At 48.1% G+C, this 7,821-nt stretch overlaps 1 long non-coding RNA gene across 2 annotated transcripts; it reads left to right on the forward strand.

Annotated features, from left to right (window-relative positions):
* The first annotated feature begins 3,162 nt into the window (after positions 1 to 3,162).
* Positions 3,163 to 6,700, forward strand: LOC142796491 (uncharacterized). 2 transcript variants are annotated; one of them, XR_012893882.1, is made up of 3 exons: positions 3,163 to 3,255; positions 3,335 to 3,488; positions 3,578 to 6,700. It is a non-coding gene; the product is annotated as an uncharacterized LOC142796491 (long non-coding RNA). The 2 variants fall into 2 exon arrangements; XR_012893881.1 differs by having other exon boundaries at positions 3,179 to 3,259.
* Positions 6,701 to 7,821: the final 1,121 nt, after the last annotated feature.

Below are 7,821 nucleotides of genomic sequence, written 5' to 3' on the forward strand. Positions count from 1 at the left end.
CTTCTTCTTCTTCTGCTCGTGCTCACTCGCGACCTACAGTAGCGCGAGCGTGAGCCACGTAGTACTGCGTCTGTTTCCTTGCTTGTTTGTTTAATCATATATCAAATGCTCGACTTACGTACGTCTTGCATGTGAAGTTGCTTATTGGAATCTAAAAAATTCACATGGACGACTTGGCAAGCATTTTACGTGAGGTGTACCCGCGAGTCAAAGTTCAAAATGAAATAGTTGAAGGAACTAGTGTAGACGACGGTGTCGATGATGACAATGATGATGATCCACACTACTTGCGCGAACCAACTGAAAGACGCGCTACAAGCATCGGGTGGTAGGAAGTATGTAGCTTACGAAATTAAAAGGCGAACCATAAATTAAAGAAACAAACAAATATGTAGCATTGATAAATAATGCTTTAAGAGCGAGCAGTGAGGTTAACGCATGCACTGTAGAATGAGCGCGTCACTGGCATAGATATATACATACGAAATGCTGATGCTCGGAGAACTATTCTCACCATCATAAATGTCGAAAAATAGAAGCTACAGCTAAATAAAGTATAGGTATCAGGGCTTCGGCGCTCACTATACTGTCCTGTTTCTTTCTGATAATGAGCATCACGGAGGTTGCACGGCGGGCTTCTTGGTTATTCATGTTGTTCGAGGTATAGCGCATCCAGGACGGTACAGAGAAGAAAACACAGAACACATAGCGCCGTGTATGTAAGAAGGGAAGAGGAGAGATTGATAGCTCAGTGCGCTTCTTGCTGTTGTATTTAAACTTATATTTATCGTCCCTTTCTGCTTGTTAAAATCTACGTTAAATACTTTCTGTCATCCGATTCTTGGTCGATACCCTATCAGTGTATACGCGCCATGCACAAATGAATCATTATTGACATTGTATGTATAAAAGTACATGTCACACACACACACACACACACACACACACACACACACACACACACACACACACACACACACACATATATATATATATATATATATATATATATATATATATATATATATATATATATATATATATATATATATATATATATATATATATATATATATATATATATATATATATATATATATATATATATATATATATATATATATATTGTGTATTGCCTGTATTGTGTATTGTGTATTGTGCCTATATATTGTGTATTGCCTGTATTGTGTTTTCTACGTGTGATACACTAAAAAAATGAAATGCACCTACTACTATCGAAAAATCCCCTGCACTGGGTATGAGCCCTCCTTCGAGGGGAACATTTCATCAAAGAAAGAGAACGACGAAGGTATACATATCATCCCATGGACAGCTGCAAGAACGCATTAAACTTACAGAGGTCAAGTCCTGTGCAACAAAACCACAGCGACACTAATTTAATGCAAACAAATATAAGCAAAGGCACTTCACCTGGATCAGAAACGGGGACACATATTGTATGCACACTGATTACACGTTCACAAATCCGCACCCGTATCCATTAGGGATGGGCTCGTAATGTTATGAATGGAAAAGCAGTTTGCAGAAAAGGTATACGTGTTAGATCGTTGCAGTACCGGCTTCAATTCCGCACGGCAAACTTACAAAAAAAAAGAACCCAATATGTTAACAATATTGTACATGTACAAACCCTTGTATCGATAAACCATCAACCATAAGGGCATTGGTTTGCGGCATGGTATCACAGACGTTGACTAAACGACATGCTCAAATATCCCTTCTCAATCACATATAGCTTAAGCATGACTGCTGTCTCCAGTGCTTTGTGGATAGTATGTCAGTTGTGTTGGTATCCCCGTCTTTCTACGCCTAGGAACTGACACCGCTATGAGAAATTGCCATGGATTCTTTGTCACTTATTGATATAGATGAACCATAGCCACGGTTTGACAACTCTATATACCTTATGCATCACGGGAAACTGTGCCGAGTGTATACACATCACTGCGCGTCAGCACGCAACATTTTTTCGAAATATCGTTCCGGGAGTGTTTCGTTCGGGCACTAGCCTGACACACTTTTCAAGAGTTGGCGTCGCGTAAGCGTTTCACGATTCCCTTGAATAAACACGCGAATGGCAGGTGCCGATAATCAGCCCACTGGCCAATTGATATAATATTCACGCACTGTGCACTTTCATTCCTTTGCACAGCCATCTCGCCCATGTGTGTATACACATCTCGCGCAGCACTGTTTCCTGGAGCAGGAGCCTTAACGCTTTCAGATCAGACCCCAAATAACAGAGAATCCTGAGAGCGATATATAGTACAGCTTAGTCCCAATTAAGGCCTGAGGGCTATGAGCCTAGGCGTATCCCTCAAAGGCGTCCAACTTTGAGTACACCTCAGTGGCTCGAACAGCAGATTAGTGAATGTCCTTCCAACGCTTCCTGAATGTAGACATAATAGACTAAACGATATTGCAAAAACTGTGGCCGCCGTTTTATTTTTGATCGCTTTGAAGGTCTTTATTTCTGATATTTATTTCTGTTGCTTTGAAGTTGGCGAACTTCTGCAAACCAAGTGCTAATAACTCAGGAATGATTAACTCAAGATCTAATATATATGGTCATTTTCTCGGCCTAGAACATGGCATGCACTCAAAACTGTCTTATTCATATGTCATTTAAGTGTACCTTCTTCTTTCTCTGCTTCACACCCGCTTATATTCCAACAAATATATCTGGCCGAACAAAAGTTGGATTCAGGCTGAACAAAAATTCTTTTATAACGTACGCTCATTTGATAATATGTCAATCCTAGTCGCCATATTCGCAGGTGTCAACATTTTTGCAATAAACAGTGAATTTCGCATCGCAACTTCTACGCTTTTCATAAACACCTGTTGACAATTGTTCGCACGAGCCCAACAGCTTTGCATGCGCTAACAACTCAGAAGACGAAGACAACGGTACGCGAGCCGACACTAATATAGCCAAAAAACTTAATTTCGTCCAAAAGAGGCAAAACATGATCATTAATGGACGACGACGCGTATGTTCCACCATGCTGGAACAAGTGCTTCAGAAATGCGACACCACGTAACATTACAGGGCTTCTAGTGACCTCGCACAAAGAACGGGAGTGTAGCGACCCCTTGCGACAAACAGTAAATGAAGGAGACGAAGAAGCGCGATGAAGACGAAGCCATCGGCTATATAAGCACACCCCGCATCAGCATTCGGCACTAGCTGTCCGGGGGGCGCGGCTTGGACCAGACGGATGAACGGCGCCCGTGAGTACGTCTTTGATCTCGTCTCCCTGCAGTAATGCCCAACCAACCTTCCCTATTAACAAGTAGCTTTGACGTTTAGTCGCAAGCTCTTCGCTGTCATGGCGCCTACGGGAGGATGCAACCTGATCGAGCCAACAGGCCGGTGGCGCAGTGGTGGCCTTTCCATGCGGTACCTGCTGGAGTAAGGAGGTATGGATGCACCTCGAGGAACTTATCCGGGAGCTTTTATGTAGGTAAGGCCACTTCCGACAGCATAAATATCGGAAATAGCCGTAGCCACATTGTGTCAGCTAATTTAAGTTCGGTTGATAAACGCACGCAGGTGCCCTTCACGGAACTCTGCCAAGGCGATTACCTCGACGACCTTAGCGTTTTCCCGTGAAACGAACCAGCCGTATGCAACCTGCTTGACGATCCTGCAAGACGTCATGTCTACTGGAACCTGTCGGGGGCATGAAAGAGGAAGCACCGAAGACGTGCTCAGCAGTGGCTTCACAACAGCTCCGCTCGTCCGCTTCTGCTCATGGCCATATCTAAGGGCGCTGCAACACAAAAGAGCCGCAGCAGTTAAGCCGACCAGTTCGGCTGTTACCTGCCCATAGCAAAGACTGACCTGTGGCACTGCCCCCAGTGCCGTCGGATGCTAAAGGGGACTCTCTGGTGGACCTGCCCTTTCCTTTGAACAGAACTTTGTCATCATTGGGCATGCCTCTATTCATCACAATTCTCTGCAGACTGCTCCTGACGGCCCTCTTCGGCTGAAGTCTCTCTGGAACCTGTCAGGGGCGTGGAAGGGGGAGGCCCCGAAGACGAGCCTAGCAGTGGCTTCACTATAGCTCCGCTCATCCGCTTCTGTTCGTGGCCATATCCAAGGGCGCTGCAACACAAAAAAGCCGCAGCAGTTGAGCCAACCAGTTCGGCTGTTACCTGCCCATAGCAAAGACGGACCTGTGGCGCTGGCTCCAGCGCCGTCGGCAACTGAAGGGGACTCTCTGGTGGAGCTGCTTTCTCATGTGAACGGAACCTTGTCATAAATCTGCATGCCTCTACTGATCATATTTTTCTGCAGACTACTCCTGACGGCCCTCTTTGGCTGAAGTCTCTCTGGAACCTGTCAGGGGCGTGGAAGGGGGAGGCCCCGAAGACGAGCCTAGCAGTGGCTTCACTATAGCTCCGCTCGTCCGCTTCTGTTCATGGCCATATCCAAGGGCGCTGCAACACAAAAAAGCCGCAGCAGTTGAGCCGACCAGTTCGGCTGTTACCTGCCCATAGCAAAGACGGACCTGTGGCGCTGGCTCCAGCGCCGTCGGCAGCTGAAGGGGACTCTCTGTTGGACCTGCTTTCTCATGTGAACGGAACCTTGTCCGAAGTCTGCATGCCTCTACTGATCATATTTTTTTGCAGACTACTACTGACGGCCCTCTTCGGCTGAAGTCTCTCTGGAACCTGTCAGGGGCGTGGAAGGGGGAGGCCCCGAAGACGAGCCTAGCAGTGGCTTCACTATAGCTCCGCTCGTCCGCTTCTGTTCATGGCCATATCCAAGGGCGCTGCAACACAAAAAAGCCGCAGCAGTTGAGCCGACCAGTTCGGCTGTTACCTGCCCATAGCAAAGACGGACCTGTGGCGCTGGCTCCAGCGCCGTCGGCAGCTGAAGGGGACTCTCTGGTGGACCTGCTTTCTCATGTGAACGGAACGTTGTCACAAATCTGCATGCCTCTACTGATCATATTTTTCTGCAGACTACTCCTGACGGCCCTCTTTGGCTGAAGTCTCTCTGGAACCTGTCAGGGGCGTGGAATGGGGAGGCCCCGAAGACGAGCCTAGCAGTGGCTTCACTATAGCTCCTCTCGTCCGCTTCTGTTCATGGCCATATCCAAGGGCGCTGCAACACAAAAAAGCTGCAGCAGTTGAGCCGACCAGTTCGGCTGTTACCTGCCCATAGCAAAGACGGACCTGTGGCGCTGGCTCCAGCGCCGTCGGCAGCTGAAGGGGACTCTCTGGTGGACCTGCTTTCTCATGTGAACGGAACCTTGTCATAAATCTGCATGCCTCTACTGATCATATTTTTCTGCAGACTACTCCTGACGGCCCTCTTCGGCTGAAGTCTCTCTGGAACCTGTCAGGGGCGTGGAAGGGGGAGGCCCCGAAGACGAGCCTAGCAGTGGCTTCACTATAGCTCCGCTCGTCCGCTTCTGTTCATAGCCATATCCAAGGGCGCTGCAACACAAAAAAGCCGCAGCAGTTGAGCCGACCAGTTCGGCTGTTACCTGCCCATAGCAAAGACGGCCCTGTGGCGCTGGCTCCAGCGCCGTCGGCAGCTGAAGGGGACTCTCTGGTGGACCTGCTTTCTCATGTGAACGGAACCCTGTCATAAATCTGCATGCCTCTACTGATCATATTTTTCTGCAGACTACTCCTGACGGCCCTCTTTGGCTGAAGTCTCTCTGGAACCTGTCAGGGGCGTGGAAGGGGGAGGCCCCGAAGACGAGCCTAGCAGTGGCTTCACTATAGCTCCACTCGTCCGCTTCTGTTCATGGCCATATCCAAGGGCGCTGCAACACAAAAAAGCCGCAGCAGTTGAGCCGACCAGTTCGGCTGTTACCTGCCCATAGCAAAGACGGACCTGTGGCGCTGGCTCCAGCGCCGTCGGCAGCTGAAGGGGACTCTCTGGTGGACCTGCTTTCTCATGTGAACGGAACCTTGTCATAAGTCTGCATGCCTCTACTGATCATATTTTTTTGCAGACTACTACTGACGGCCTTCTTCGGCTGAAGTCTCTCTGGAACCTGTCAGGGGCGTGGAAGGGGGAGGCCCCGAAGACGAGCCTAGAAGTGGCTTCACTATAGCTCCGCTCGTCCGCTTCTGTTCATGGCCATATCCAAGGGCGCTGCAACACAAAAAGCCGCAGCAGTTGAGCCGACCAGTTCGGCTGTTACCTGCCCATAGCAAAGACGGACCTGTGGCGCTGGCTCCAGCGCCGTCGGCAGCTGAATGGGACTCTCTGGTGGACCTGCTTTCTCATGTGAACGGAACGTTGTCACAAATCTGCATGCCTCTATTGATCATATTTTTCTGCAGACTACTCCTGACGGCCCTCTTTGGCTGAAGTCTCTCTGGAACCTGTCAGTGGCGTGGAAGGGGGAGGCCCCGAAGACGAGCCTAGCAGTGGCTTCACTATAGCTCCGCTCGTCCGCTTCTGTTCATGGCCATATCGAAGGGCGCTGCAACACAAGAGCCGCAGCAATTCAGCCGACCAGTTCGGCTGCTACCTGCCCATAGTAAAGACGGACCTGTGGCGCTGGCTCCAGCGCCGTCGCCAGCTGAAGGGGACTCTCCGATGGACCTGCTCTTCACCGCGTACATTTCAAGACATCCCCCGAATTTCCTAGCGGCTTTGGTCCTCTCCGTGCCTCCCGGACAGCTAAAATAAAGTTATCCTCCTTGCTATCGGTATTTTTATCTATTGACTTCTTGTAAGCAAAATGGTTTAGCAAAGTGTAAAGGCGGCTAAAATATTGTGCATTAGGCAAGGGCTTTCACATTGTACAAAACCATTGCTACCTGTGCTGCTGTACAAACTCGGCGGTGAATGCCGCTTCTGCACAAACAGCCCAGAGTAGCAACCAGATGAAATGCCTTACCTAAACGCCGTGCAGCGGAGTTTTCCAGTGTGACGGCGGTGCCAGAACTGCATGCCTAGCTGCGAAAAAAGGCTGCGGCCAGTCGAAATAATACTCGATGGCCGCGTCTCCTTGTCCGAGCGAGCGGGCGGATCGCATACACGGTGTATCCCTGCTACCGGCACACGGCAGCAAATTTATATTGCTCCTATGTTTTACACACATATATCGCTTCATATAGCCTTATAGTTCTCTTTTATTACATTAGAGTTTTCCTACAATTTCCTTGTATTATAGCTAATAGTTCTGTTCATATTGCCTTTATAAGTTGGATCGGCCAAGAATCGGCTGGCAGGTTCTTCAAGTTAGTTAGACTTTTACCTGCTGCGGCTGCCTTTGCAGTGAAAGCAACAGCAACCTAAAGGATTTTATAATGTACAAATCTGTTGCTATCAGTGCTGCTGCTCAAACTCGGCGGTAAATGTTGCTGCTGCACCACCAGTGCAGCGGGAGCAATCTGATGATGATGATGATGATGATGATCCTCTTATATTGCTGACATCGCCTCTAAAGAGGTATCGGACAAGAATTGGGCGGTAGGATCTTTAAACTAGTTGGACTTTTACCTGCTGTGGCTGCCGTTGCAGTAGAAGCAATAGCAACACGAAATTTTCAAATATCTTGAGCAACAACAAAAATGTTATAGGAGTGCCATCTTTTGAAAAATCGAAAAATTTTGATGTTGAAGCAATTAAACCTAATGAATTAGTATACTTTATTTAAAGTTTGGGAGTTGTTACCGGGCGATGTGGGGGAAAGAGGGATTAACCCACGTTTTTAAACAGAATTTTTAAATATCCCGCTCCTTTAGACAAAGCTATAGGAGTGCCATCTCTTGAAAAATTCGAAAATGTCACATCCGGGTTTTTCTCGCAATGGTGGCCGG

This window comes from Rhipicephalus microplus, chromosome 2, assembly GCF_043290135.1.
Source record: "Rhipicephalus microplus isolate Deutch F79 chromosome 2, USDA_Rmic, whole genome shotgun sequence".
NCBI classification, from domain to species: Eukaryota; Metazoa; Arthropoda; class Arachnida; order Ixodida; family Ixodidae; genus Rhipicephalus; species Rhipicephalus microplus.